Source organism: Podarcis melisellensis, assembly GCF_964234715.1.
Source record: "Podarcis melisellensis genome assembly, chromosome: 10".
NCBI lineage: Eukaryota > Metazoa > Chordata > Lepidosauria > Squamata > Lacertidae > Podarcis > Podarcis melisellensis.
In genome coordinates, this window is record NC_138542.1 from 6,866,320 (window position 1) to 6,879,097 (window position 12,778).

Below are 12,778 nucleotides of genomic sequence, written 5' to 3' on the forward strand. Positions count from 1 at the left end.
AACTCTCAAGGTTGCATATTTAGCTCTTCTTTTTGCTATTTGCAGGAAGTGAAATGTCCTTGTTCTCTTTACATCTAGCTGTCACTTTCTGGAAGGGTGACTGATCAATTCCAGAATACTGTTCAAATAGGTGAAACAGGTGTGAAGAGGGGAGTCGGTAGCAGAGTTGGGAGCCCAGAGAGGCTTGCAAGATCATCCTTAAGGGAAACAGGCAAGGCCAGGACAAAGAAGAGAGCCTCAGCTGCGCATGGTGTGCTTTGTTGCACAAAGTCTGGCCACAGGAAGGGAACGCTGAACAGGGACAGTAATGGACAGTGAGCCATTTCAGTGGAAAAGATACAGCATCACTCCCATCACTATCATAACCCAAGGGCTGTGTGGAGGTGGTACCAGCTCCCTCCCATAAAGAACCTGCTAACAACTGCCAGGAGCTCTCAAAGTCAAGGAAACAAGGTAATAATTGTTCTGATGCAGTTCATGGGAAACTGAGGGAAATCTAATATTTTTACTGGGATTGTACTATAAAACAACAGCATAGCATTTATACAGTCATTTCAAGTGCCTAAAGCCCTTCACATTATCTCAGTAATCTTTTCAACAACCCACAAAGCTAGAGGAGTATTATTACCCCCATACTGCAGGTGCAATTTTAGGGCATGAGAAAGATATAAGCTGAACAACATGGTGACCAGGTTGTTGGTATCTGTCTGTCTCGAGATGCTGGAGTGTGCCTCAAAGATGTTACCCTTTTATAAAAGCTTGGGACAACTCTATTCTTTCTTTACCAAAATGGGTATCTTCCTTTACAAGTCCCGAAGACAAGCTTCTGCAAGCCTTTTTGAACAGTGTTAACTTGATCTATCATTTCAAGGAACAGGATTTCATTTAATTTCAAAAACTTTGAAATAAAAAAGGCTTCCTGAATTCCAGAAAACCCATAAACAAAAATATTCCCACCCTCAACTGAAAGAGAATTTTAACAACCCCTCCAAACCTGTCAACAAAACTACAAGAGGCATCTAAGTGGCAGATCTCTTTTTTCTCATTTTCAAGCTTGCTTTATTTAGAAGAGTTATTAAGAAAAGTTGCACCATTACCACTTAATTAATCTTTGCTCTACTAAGAGATAAACCAGATGTGCTATTAAGGTCTTTGTTCTTGTCTACATAAGGATGAGCCGATTATTTAGCTCCAAACAATAGGAGCTTGTATTTAACAGCAAGATTAAAAAAAAGGCAGCAAGTAACAAGCCTCAGCTGGGTTTGTTTGATATAAAAACACAGGCACAACAGAAAAGAACAGGAGCTGCCCAACTATAGCTCAGTTAAAGATATCACACCAATTCATTGTTCGTACTAATCTTAATTTAGAATGCAAACCACTGTTTGAGCTTCCAAAAGTACAGCACAAAACCCAGTTTGTCTGCTTTTGTTTCCCATCGTCTGCGTATTCCCCTTCATAATTTCATTATAGTCTCCACGATGCAGCAGCTTCTGGAAGTGCAGCAATAGCTGTTAACTACCATTTATCATTTCAGACATCACACAAAGCAACAGATAACCTTCCTTGACCATGGTGTGTGTTGCCTGTACGGAGTTATGCCACTTACATAAAAACAAACTGAGCAAAGCCAATCAGTAAACTGGGGTTTCTCCTCTGAACAACAGGCTTCCAACCATGACCTTGGAAAAAATGCCCCCACTCCTGGGATTAAAAAAAAAATCACTTTCTGCAGACTCCAACACTAGTTCTACTGAAGTACATGAATGAGTTAATACACAGAGAAAAGTCAGCTCAGAAATGCAGTCAAACACCATTAGCAAATACCGTATTTTTCGCTCTATAAGACGCACCAGACCACAAGATGCACCTAGTTTTTGGAGGAGGAAAACAAGAAAAAAAAATATTCTGAATCTCAGAAGCCAGAACAGCAAGAGGGATCGCTGTGCAGTGAAAGCAGCAATCCCTCTTGCTGTTCTGGCTTCTGGGATAGCTGTGCAGCCTGCATTTGCTCCATAAGACGCACACACATTTCCCCTTACTTTTTAGGAAGGAAAAAGTGAGTCTTATAGAGCAAAAAATACGGTACTTTCACTAGAACTTCTTTCAAGGTTTGGAGCAGAAATGTTACCAGAATTTAATTGCTGGCTTGCAATTGGAAATCTATATATAAGAGCAAGGATGAACATCCTACAATTCTAATTCTTAGGGACCAGCATCTATTTTTACAGTATTTTGCTGAGAAACTGTGAGAACTAAATAAAGGTGATTTTCCATCATTGCTCTTTCCCAGGCTCTGTGTAACCAAATGTCAACGAAATCTTCATTTGCTGGTAGCCAAGTAGATCATAATTACCAAAAACAAAATAAAAATACAATATTAAGACATACCACACAGAAAACCTACACTCCCTTGATAATATAAAATGGTACATTCTGCAGTTTCCAAAGTAGTCAGATAATCTTTCGTCTGTGTAAAATTTCCAAATGTCCATTAATTTCCACTAAAAATGAACAAAAAAATACTGAGATCACTTGTGAGAATGTTGGTAAATAGATGCAAAGTGACAACAACCGTGAATTCAATAGAAATATGCATCATAATATGCAGCACAGTACATTTAATAAAGTCTGATTATCTGCAAAACATAAACTAGGAAAAAAGCTTCCATTTTCAGAAGAGCAAAAAGGTTTAAAATCAATTAAAATGACTATGACTTATTAGTGACTGCATCCCATCACCTTTAATTTGTTTTTTTAAAATAAAACATTCTAATGGGAAATATGGTGTTTTTCTCTTTTCTTCTTTTTGTTCACACCAATGGCAAGCCTTGACATTCTATTAGTAATTTGCTATAAAAAGTACAGCCTGCTCATTTTCTTCAGTGCAACAGCAGGTTCTCTGAAAGTGCCACATTTCATACTGAAGTGCTAACCAATGCTACCATGCTGCGCTTTCTACACGTCTAACTTGAATGTTCTTGCCACATTTGTCACAAGTGGAAGTTTTAAAGAAATAACAAGAAAATTATGGCCTTTTAAACTTCTTTCCGTCCCCTTTTCTCCCTCTGAAGTGCATGGTACACTTCAGCTGAATGAGCTGGTGACAACTCATTCCATCTGGCCTAAGAGGTGGATTTTATCAAGGCAAGGCTTACAGAAAACCTTGTTTTAAAGAAAGAAGATGACCTGTTCAGCTCTTAGTCAATTCAGAATCCCTTGTCCATTCTAATTGTTCAACAGAATGACTTAAGACTAACCAACTATATAGGTAAAGGTACCCCTGCCCGTACGGGCTAGTCTTGCCAGACTCTAGGGTTGTGTGCTCATCTCACTCTATAGGCCGAGAGCCAGCGCTGTCCGCAGACACTTCCGGGTCACGTGGCCAGCGTGACGAAGCTGCATCTGGCGAGCCAGCGCACCACACGGAACGCCGTTTACCTTCCCACTGGTAAGCGGTCCCTATTTATCTACTTGCACCCGGGGGTGCTTTCGAACTGCTAGGTTGGCAGGCGCTGGGACCGAACGGCGGGAGCGCACCCCGCCGCGGGGATTCGAACCGCCAACCATGTGATCGGCAAGTCCTAGGCGCTGAGGTTTTACCCACCCGCGTCCCTATATAGTCAACCAACTATATAGTCAACCAACTATATAGGCATGTACATTTATAGACAAAATTTATATAACACCTAAATAGCCTATTCTTCCAGTAGTCGTCTGAAAAGTGAAAGGGGACTGACCATTTTTTGGGACAAGCCATAAAAAAACTCACCAAAACAATACCATTGTGCACAATCTGATGGGATTTTTTTTCTGCTCAAGAATCACTCGAATTATGGAAATACAGACGTTTATCCATGCTCTTATGTGGTGGTCTCCATTCATTTCATACCAAGGAAAATACTCCAGGAATTAGTTTGAGATGTAATTTACAGAACCAGTGAAAAATAAGGATAATTATAGCCATGGCAATGCATGGTAGAAGACTATAACTATTAAATTGGCATATTTCTTCAACAGAGAAACACAACAAGTAAGGTTCCTTTCCAGCCTATGAAGCTGACACCACAGACTGTTCCCATGGGGAAATGAGTCAAAACCCCCTAAACCTTAGACCTTATTTTGGAAACAACAGTTTATTTAAGTTCATCAAGCCCTTTGGTTTGGAAAATATCCCTATATTTCTGTGATGAGTTGTTAGACAAGTCTCTCACTGGATTTAATCACTACATAAACTTTGGACAATAAGTAAGAGCACAGTAATTGGAGCTTGCCAGGCTCAATCCATTTGAAACAGATAAGAAAAGTCGTGACAGGGGGATAATCTGTCACATTGTCCCTCCTTCAAAAGCCCAAACATTTTGGTTGTTATTCAAACACAGTCCCTTTGGCTCTCTCCAGCTGGAAGCATGGTGAAAGTAGTGCTCATTATTTTGACTGAGTCACATCATATTAGCATTCAGTATTTCGGTCTAAGTGATACAGCTGTAAATATGAAGTGCATTCTTAATCAAATCAAAAGCTTAAGTTATACCTCATGGCCAAAACAGTGATGTCCAGGGCTATGCCTCGCTGAGAAATCTTTGCCCCTATGACTAAAAGAGATAAGTTCCAGACAGCACCATTTTGATAATTATATGGCACTCTACTCCATGACTAAGGTTTGCGGTGACTTTGTGGAAACTCAAAGCTGTTTGCTCCAGGGGCTTTCAAATTCTTAAACTGAGATTTATCTATGTCAAGGTTAAGGAAAAGCAGTCTGGCGAGCCTCTGCCAGCTCACAGTGGTGGCCCCTCTGTCCCCTACCTGCCACCACAGGGATCTCTGCAGGGTCATCGTGGCCTGAAGGAAACAGAAGTCAAAGCTTGCACTGTTGTGCTTCCCTTTTTATACTTTTTAAAAATATATAATGTTTTATTAATTTTCATCAAGACAAATACATATCGTACCACATTACAACTTTAACAAATTTTCTCGTTTTTGGACTTCCTTCAGCCTCTCTGACAATCGTCCAAATTAAACTTTTTGATTACACATTTCCTAAATTTGCTATTGCCTTTTAGCACTCCCTCCCACACCTGTTTTTCTTTCTTACAATATTTCTTAGATTTTTACAGAGCTTCTTTTTAAATGCCACTAACGTTATTTCATTATCACTTATACATTCCCAATATTCCACTAGCTTTCCCCAGTCCTCGATAAACTTTTGATCTCGCAGATATCTGATCTTCCCTGTCAGCTTATCAAGTTCTGCATAGTCCATCAGCTTCATTGTCCACTCCTCCAATGTTGGTACTGTGCTTCCCTTTTTATACTAGCATTTTTTTAAAACCCAACAACTGACACTGATTGCTATCATAGTCTTTTGTGAAATCAATGCTATAATGGAGGAATGGGGAACCTCTGGCCCTCCAAATGTTGTCCCATCATCCATGGGCTTTGACCATCTTAGTTAAGAGTCCAACTTTATCTGGAGTGCCAAAGTTGCTCATACCTGCTGCAAATCTTCAACTTATTAAGTACTGGAACTTAGTAGTATGCTACAGAAATACTACTATGAGAGCCAGCGTGGTGTACTGGTTAAGAGTGGTGGACTCGTAATCTGGTGAACCGAGTTCGATTCCCCGCTCCTCCCCCTGCAGCTGCTGGGTGACCTTGGGCTAGTCATACTTCTCTGAAGTCTCTCAGCCCCACTCACCTCACAGAGTGTTTGTTGTGGGGGAGGAAGGGCAAGGAGATTGTTAGCCGCTTTGGAGACTCCTTAAGGGGAGTGAAAGGCGGGATATCAAGTCCAAAATCTTCTTCTTCCTCCACTAATTTTATCCAGCAAAAAAAATAGGCATTATATGTGTATCTAAGCAGGACAGATGCCTTCTCCTTACCATAAATATTATGAAGGGAACTGTAATGCTATTTGGTGTGTAACATGATCTGCCCTTTCCTGTTGCTAGAACAGTGTAAACAAATGCAGTTCCTCATGAGTAAATACAGTGAACAACCAAGGTCCCTCCTTTCGATGCAACAGTCACTTTAATATGATGTAGCGGACAGAATGCTGTACTTGAACCTGCAAGATCCAGGTTCACATTTCTACGTGGCCATGAAGCTTGTGTCAGTCACTATCTTTCAGCCTATTCTGCAGCTCAGGGTTGTCGCAAGGACAAAGTGGGAAAACTACCGTATTTTTCGCACCATAGGACGCACCGGACAATAGGACGCACCTTGTTTTAGAGGGGGGAGAACAAGGGAAAAAAATTCTTCTGCTCTCTGCCCAGCGCCCCTTCAGCGAAGCGGCAGGAGGCGCTGCGCAGAGAGTGGGAGAATTTTCCCCCTTTTGTTTTCCCGCTTTAAAACAAGGTGCCGTTTAAGGTGCGTTCAGGCGGCTACCTTGGAAGCCTGGAGAGCGAGAGGGGTCGGTGCGCACCGACCCCTCTCGCTCTCCAGGCTTCAGGTTCCTTTCGACCTGCTCTTTGGGGCTGGCGGGGGAAGCCCACCACCAGCCCCAAAGAGCAGGTCAGGGAGCAGCGGCCATAGGCGCGCGTCACCTCTCCAGCTGGGAGAGGGTCGCGGGGGGCTGCTTTAGCCCCGTGCGTGCTCTCCCGGCTGGAGAGGTGACGCGCGCCTATGGAGGCTCCTGCCATAGGCGCGCGTCACTTCTCCAGCCGGGACGGCGCGCGCGGGGCTAAAGCAGCCCCCCGCGACCCTCTCCCGGCTGGAGAGGTGACGCGCGCCTATGGCAGGAGCCTCCATAGGCACGCGTCACCTCTCCAGCCGGGAGAACATGCGCGGGGCTAAAGCAGCCCCCCGCGACCCTCTCCCGGCTGGAGAGGTGACGCGCGCCTATGGCAGGAGCCTCCATAGGCGCGCGTCACCTCTCCAGCCGGGAGAGCACGCGCGGGGCTAAAGCAGCCCCCCGCGACCCTCTCCCGGCTGGAGAGGTGACGCGCGCCTATGGCAGGAGCCTCCATAGGCGCGCGTCACCTCTCCAGCCGGGAGAGCATGCGCGGGGCTAAAGCAGCCCCCCGCAACCGTCTCGCGGCTGGAGACGCGGGGCTGGGGCGGGGGAAGCCCGAGCTCCCCCCTCCCCCAGAACGGGACCCAGAGCCATGCCGAAGCTGCGCGCAGCTTTGGCATCGCTCTGGGAGCTTGCGGGGCTGAGGGAGGAGGAAGCCCTCCGCCAGCCTCCAAACCATGTCGGGAGACAGCGGGAGGGCGCGCTGCGCCTCTCCCGCTGTCTCCCGAGTTTGCGGGGCTGGCGATGGGGAGGAGCAGGCTTCTTCCCCCCCCCCCCCCGCCAGCCTTCTAGCCAAGTCGGGGGACAGCGGGACGGGCGCGCTACGCCTCTCCCGCTGTCCCCCGAGTTTGCGGGGCTGGCGACAGGGAGGAGCAGGCTTCTCCCCCCGCCACCCTTCTAACCAAGTCGGGGGACAGCGGGATGGTGGCGTTCCGCCTCCCCGCTGTCCCCCGAGCTTGTGGGGCTGGCGGTGGGGCTCTCCTGAAGCCTGGAGAGTGAGAGGGGTCGGTGCGCACCGACCCCTCTCGCTCTCCAGCTTCAGCAAAGCCTGCATTCGCACCATAGGACGCACACACATTTCCCCTTCATTCTTGGAGGGCAAAAAGTGCGTCCTATGGTGCGAAAAATACGGTATATAGAAGTTCTTTTCAGCACCTTTGTGGAAGGTCGATATGAATGTGGAAAGACAGATAGCTCCTTTTATGATCAACTCTTGGTCAGACTAATCACACAGGGGCCCACTTATCTTCTCTACACCTGTTCTTAAATTTATTTGTTATTTCTGTAGGAGGGAACCTGTTTATGTAATGTACCCTGTAATTTGGGACACCAATACATTCACTGGGCAGATTCCAGCAGAGCAGAGCACAATTCTTTAGGGTCCGTTAGTTAAACATTATCAAACAGTGCATGTAATCTTATCAAGAATTTGTCCAGTATTTCTTCTATCCATCCCAAGAATGTAGCAAAGATTTAGTGCTTGTCATCTAACTCCTCTAGCCTAAACTTCAAGATGCTATCTCCTTGTAGAAAATGAGTTCAATGACATGTAACGGAAACCACAAAAGGAATGATTTAATAGCTATACAAAATATACTCACTTTTCAATTTCCAATAATAACTTCTCTTCTCCTTTGCAATGATCCAGTCAAAAGTGACAACACATCAAGGTAAAAGTTGGACAGTTTCTAGAGTACGGTACATAATCATCAGGGAGGGGAATCCTGCATCACTTTTATCACATATGAATGTTCTTAGTGAAGGATTATCAAACTTTCTATCCACAGGTCATATCAAATTGTGTTCTGAGAACCCAGGTGGGTCCAGGGAGTAGTTAATGCCTCACTGTGAGAAGCAGTGGTACTAGCTTCATTAAAGGAGGTGATGGCAGATCCCCTCCTTAAGAGGATCTCCCTGGACCCAGAAGATTGCGAAAACATCTCCGCTCGAGGGGGTGGTGTCCGTGCAACTTGACGGTTGTTTTAAAGAAGTTTATTATCCTGACCCATTTCAATTTCAGCACTGAAAGAGCTTTGGTTGCCCTAACCAATGATCCTCATTGGGAGAGAGGAGGGGAGTGCAACTCTGTTGGTTCTCCTTGATCTCTCACTGGCTTTGGATTCCATTGACCAAGGTATCCTAGATCAGCAATGCAGACTGTGAGTTTGAAGCACAGTGTTTCAGCAGTTCCACTCCTACCTACAAGTAGGTTTCAGGGGGTGGCCATGGGGAAGCGTGCTTGCTTGGCTCACGGGCAAGTCCTACAACACCTATATGAAGCCACTGGAAGGGTCATCTGTGCAGATGGGGGCATCAGGCAGGCCCCCCAGCTAGCTCCAGCCACCGGCCGGCAGCCGGGCAAACTCTGGCCTCCCTTGGAACAGCATCAATCTGCGACACAAGCCTCAGATCCCTTTATAGAGACTTGGCACGCTCTATCAGCAGAGTGAATAAATCTTCTCACAACGGAAGTGGCGGACAGAGACATTTGTAAGCATTATTTACAGGTGTTTATTCAAAATAGTTCAGGAACAAAGGAAAAACATGTCTGTTTCCCTTCATGTCCAGCAAACAGCAAAAAAAAAAAAATGCAAAAGCAATATACAAACGGAAGTTCCCAGCAGACTATGCTGGAAGTAAACAGGCATGTAACACAAAACAGTCGTGCCTGTTCCTTTTAAGGTGGAACGGAACTATATCCTAACAGTATTCTCAATATGCAGATGGGACCCAGTTTTCCCTAGAACAGTTTTAAAACTACTCTGGAGCATGGTCCTATAATCTGCAGTATAGCAGGACAGAAGGAACCTTGTACTTCCTCTAGCACAGGTACAAACCTATATCAAGATGTTAGAGGGAAGTGGGACAGCTCTGCTCCTCCTCTCTCATGATAAACTAGTGTTTTAACTACTGTGGAGCAAGTCTTTTCATACAACAAAGAAGAGGCCAGGATCAGGCTTATTATCTGTAGACTCCAATCCTAAATATGTTCTACACCACATATTTCAAATGGTGCAATGGTAATTTCCTCTTCTATTTCTGTGTTGTATGAGGGAGGCTAGGGATCTCTGGCAGAGAAATCTGATAGTTGTTAGGAGCAAGTTGAATTATCAAGGTGCATAATAACCAGTCAATGTACAAATTCACATCATGGAAGCTGTGCTCATAATCTATCTGTGTAGAGAAACTAGTGTATATTTTCCGGTCGATATATATAATTTCTAACAAGTCTTGGGGAATGTGCATATTCTCAGTTGCATTTTGCATATTTTCTGAGAAATATGTAAGCATCTTAGGGGTTCTGATGATTAAGCAAATTTAAATCCCATTAAATAAAATAAGATATGCAATAAGATATGCATAGTTTCCAAGAAACACTGCAGAATGTGAATACTTCAGCCTAATTTGGTCATTTTGTGCTTCACCCATGGAGTAAGGATAGTCTCTAAGTAACCTCAGATAATGTGCGGAAAGTAGCTATATATGAAGGAATTTTGTATACTGATCATTCAACATACACTGTCCACCAGTAATGCTTGGAAATGTTCATAAATAACCAATAACTGTGCAGATTAATCTGAAGGACTGACAGAATTCTACACACTGGTTCCACCTAGGAATCAGTCTGGCTCTAAGCACTCACAGAATGGAAAATAAAGCTGACCTCTGGGATTATAAAAAATATAGCTCACATACAGCTTTCTCAGTGGGCCTTTAAAGCAATGCTTTAAAGGTTCCAGGAGAAGAAGTAGGCCATGTTGCCAGAGAAATCAATCTGACTAGGTGCAAGCAAAGATTGAGGAGGGAGCAGCAGGTGTCAAAGGAAAGTAATGATCAGTGAAAAGTGAGGGACAAAGTTATTTTTATGACTCTCCAAGAAAACATAGACCTAACTCACTAACTTCTGTAAGCCCAATCAGGCTATTTTTACAGAAAAACAAGCAACTAACACTGACTAGGAAAATGAAAATAGCCAAGAAGAGTCTTACTGTAGAATCTTATTTTTGCTTCTTTCCAACAGCAATGACTTCCAATTTATCTCTCTCATTGCCACATTACTACAGTGATATTATCTGTATCTTGCTACAGAGTTTTAGCAAGCAAGAATGCAAAAGTTGCAGACAATCTGATGGACATTTTCACTACTTTTGGAGATCCTAGTATTTTGCAGACTGTTAATGGGTGTGCCTTCAGCAACAGAGTGGTAGAGAAATTAATGGTAATGTGGCATGTCTTGAAAATCATTTATAGCAAGGCTTGTTCCTCAGGACTCTTTTGAGAGGGCAAACATATAAAACAAGTTGATCATTTGGCTACAAAAGCTAACAGACCTAAAAACAGGCATGCGAGCTGTTGCCGCAGGAGCCCCATCAGTTGGAATTGCAGCTGTAAATGGTGTGGTACTGGGAACAGGAAAAAAAGCAGAAATCCATTCTGTATGATGAACCGAGTGTATGTAAAGTGGAATCCAAAATCAAACACATAGGCTTGTGTCAGGGAACTGCCATCGGAGCCAGAGGGAGAGGGAGGGCTCCAGAGGGGTTCCGGAGAGTGTCCCGGGAGGGAGAGAAGCAGCCCATCTTCTGGGGAAGGAATTCAGCGTAGCACCAGTGGAGAAGGGGGGCAGATGGGGGAATCGGCGAGGTGGCTCCATGACTCCTCGCTGGAGACCAGCGGGGAGAGCACGGGTCCTCCACTGCCCACACCCTCCCTGCGCAGAAGGCTTCCGCGCAGGGAGAGTAGGCGGCGACTAGGCGTCAAAGAGCTTCTTTGCTGGAAGAAGTTCAAGAAATGCCCACTGACGGATTCTGCCAGCGATTGAGACAGCCACGGGTGAGTGGCTGTCCGGACAGAAAGGGTTCACCCAGGTAACCCAGCCAGGTGTGGCGTCGATTTACGCACGAGCAACCCCTAGAACCATTACAGCTTGGTATATGGGTGCTGATTACAGAGTACTTGTCCACAGAGCACGCAAACTGGCCCAGCAGTTCTACTTGGTTTATCATGAACCTATTCTAACAGCTCAGCCAGTGCAAGGGGATTTTTCTGTAATGGAAGAATACATACAATCTGGGGTTGTATGCCCATTTGGTGTATCATTGCTAATATGTGGGTGGAATGAGGGATGACCATATTTATTTCAGTCTGATCCATCTGGTGCTTATTTTGCATGGAAAGCAACTGAAATGGGAAGACAGCTATGTGAATGGGAAGACATTCCCTGAAAAGAGGTACAGCGAAGACTTGGAGCTTGAAGATGCTATTCATATTGACACTGAAGGAAAGCTTTGAAGGACAAATGACAGAAGATAACATAGAGGTTGGCATCTGTAATAAGGCAGGATTGAGAAGATTCACTCGGACTGAGGTTAAGAATTACCTGGCTGCAACTGCCTAGTATGCATTAAGGAAGACTGCCTCGATACATACAAGGAACTTTTAAACATATTTGGCTTCTGCAATCTTATTTCTACTTATCTGCTAGATTTTTTTTTAAAAAAAGAAATATTATGGATTCAAATACTACTGTCCTAATATTGAAAATGTGGAACCGTTCTTTAAAATATCAAACACTGTACAAGAATACACAATATTATTTTTTTTAAAAAAACCAACAAATTAAAATGGCACCTTCACCTTTCTTATGCGTGCAAGAAAATATTACTTTAATCAAAACCAATTCTAACACAACATATATAGAGTTGGTATTACTGTTGAGTCACTCTCAGGAGGAACTTTGAAGTGATACACCGTATTTTCCTCCATCCTGCAAGGAATAGTACTAGAGAGAGGTGAAGCAGAAGCAGGCAAGGTGGGAATGCAAGCTCTTGTCCCTGGGAGTGGATGAGGAAACTGCATGATAGAGAAATGGCAGGGAGATTCACTTCCTTCTCTTATTTGTGCTCCTCTCCCTGTCCCTCCTACCCAATTACAAAGCGAGAAGAAGTGAAAACGGGAGTAGCCCTTTTGTCTTGCCCACCTTAAACCCAACCAAAGGGGGCTGGGTTTAGTTGGAAGGCTGTACATTTGGATTCCTGAATTATGAGCCAGTCCGCCCTTAAGGAGAAATGAATCTCAGGATCCCATCACACATGTGTGCATGGCAGTCACTTCCCTGTTGTACTATTCCACACAGCAGCAGCATATGTACCAACACCTCAACCACATGAATAGGGCTTCCTGTATAAGTCTTAACCCACCCAATTACTGGCTTACCTCCCTTCTGGTGGGATGGCATTTGGGTGGAAAGACCCACATAATCCT

General features: G+C 44.4%; 1 protein-coding gene and 1 pseudogene across 3 annotated transcripts in view; one reads left to right on the plus strand and one right to left on the minus strand.

The window, feature by feature from the left end:
• The window catches only part of ORC5 (origin recognition complex subunit 5), a 68,216-nt gene that overhangs the window by 25,356 nt on the left and 30,082 nt on the right, over nucleotides 1–12,778 (minus strand). The window lies entirely within an intron of this gene.
• LOC309379610 (proteasome subunit alpha type-2 pseudogene) lies at nucleotides 11,446–11,969 on the plus strand (annotated as a pseudogene). The gene has a single exon. The product of its transcript is annotated as a proteasome subunit alpha type-2 pseudogene (transcript).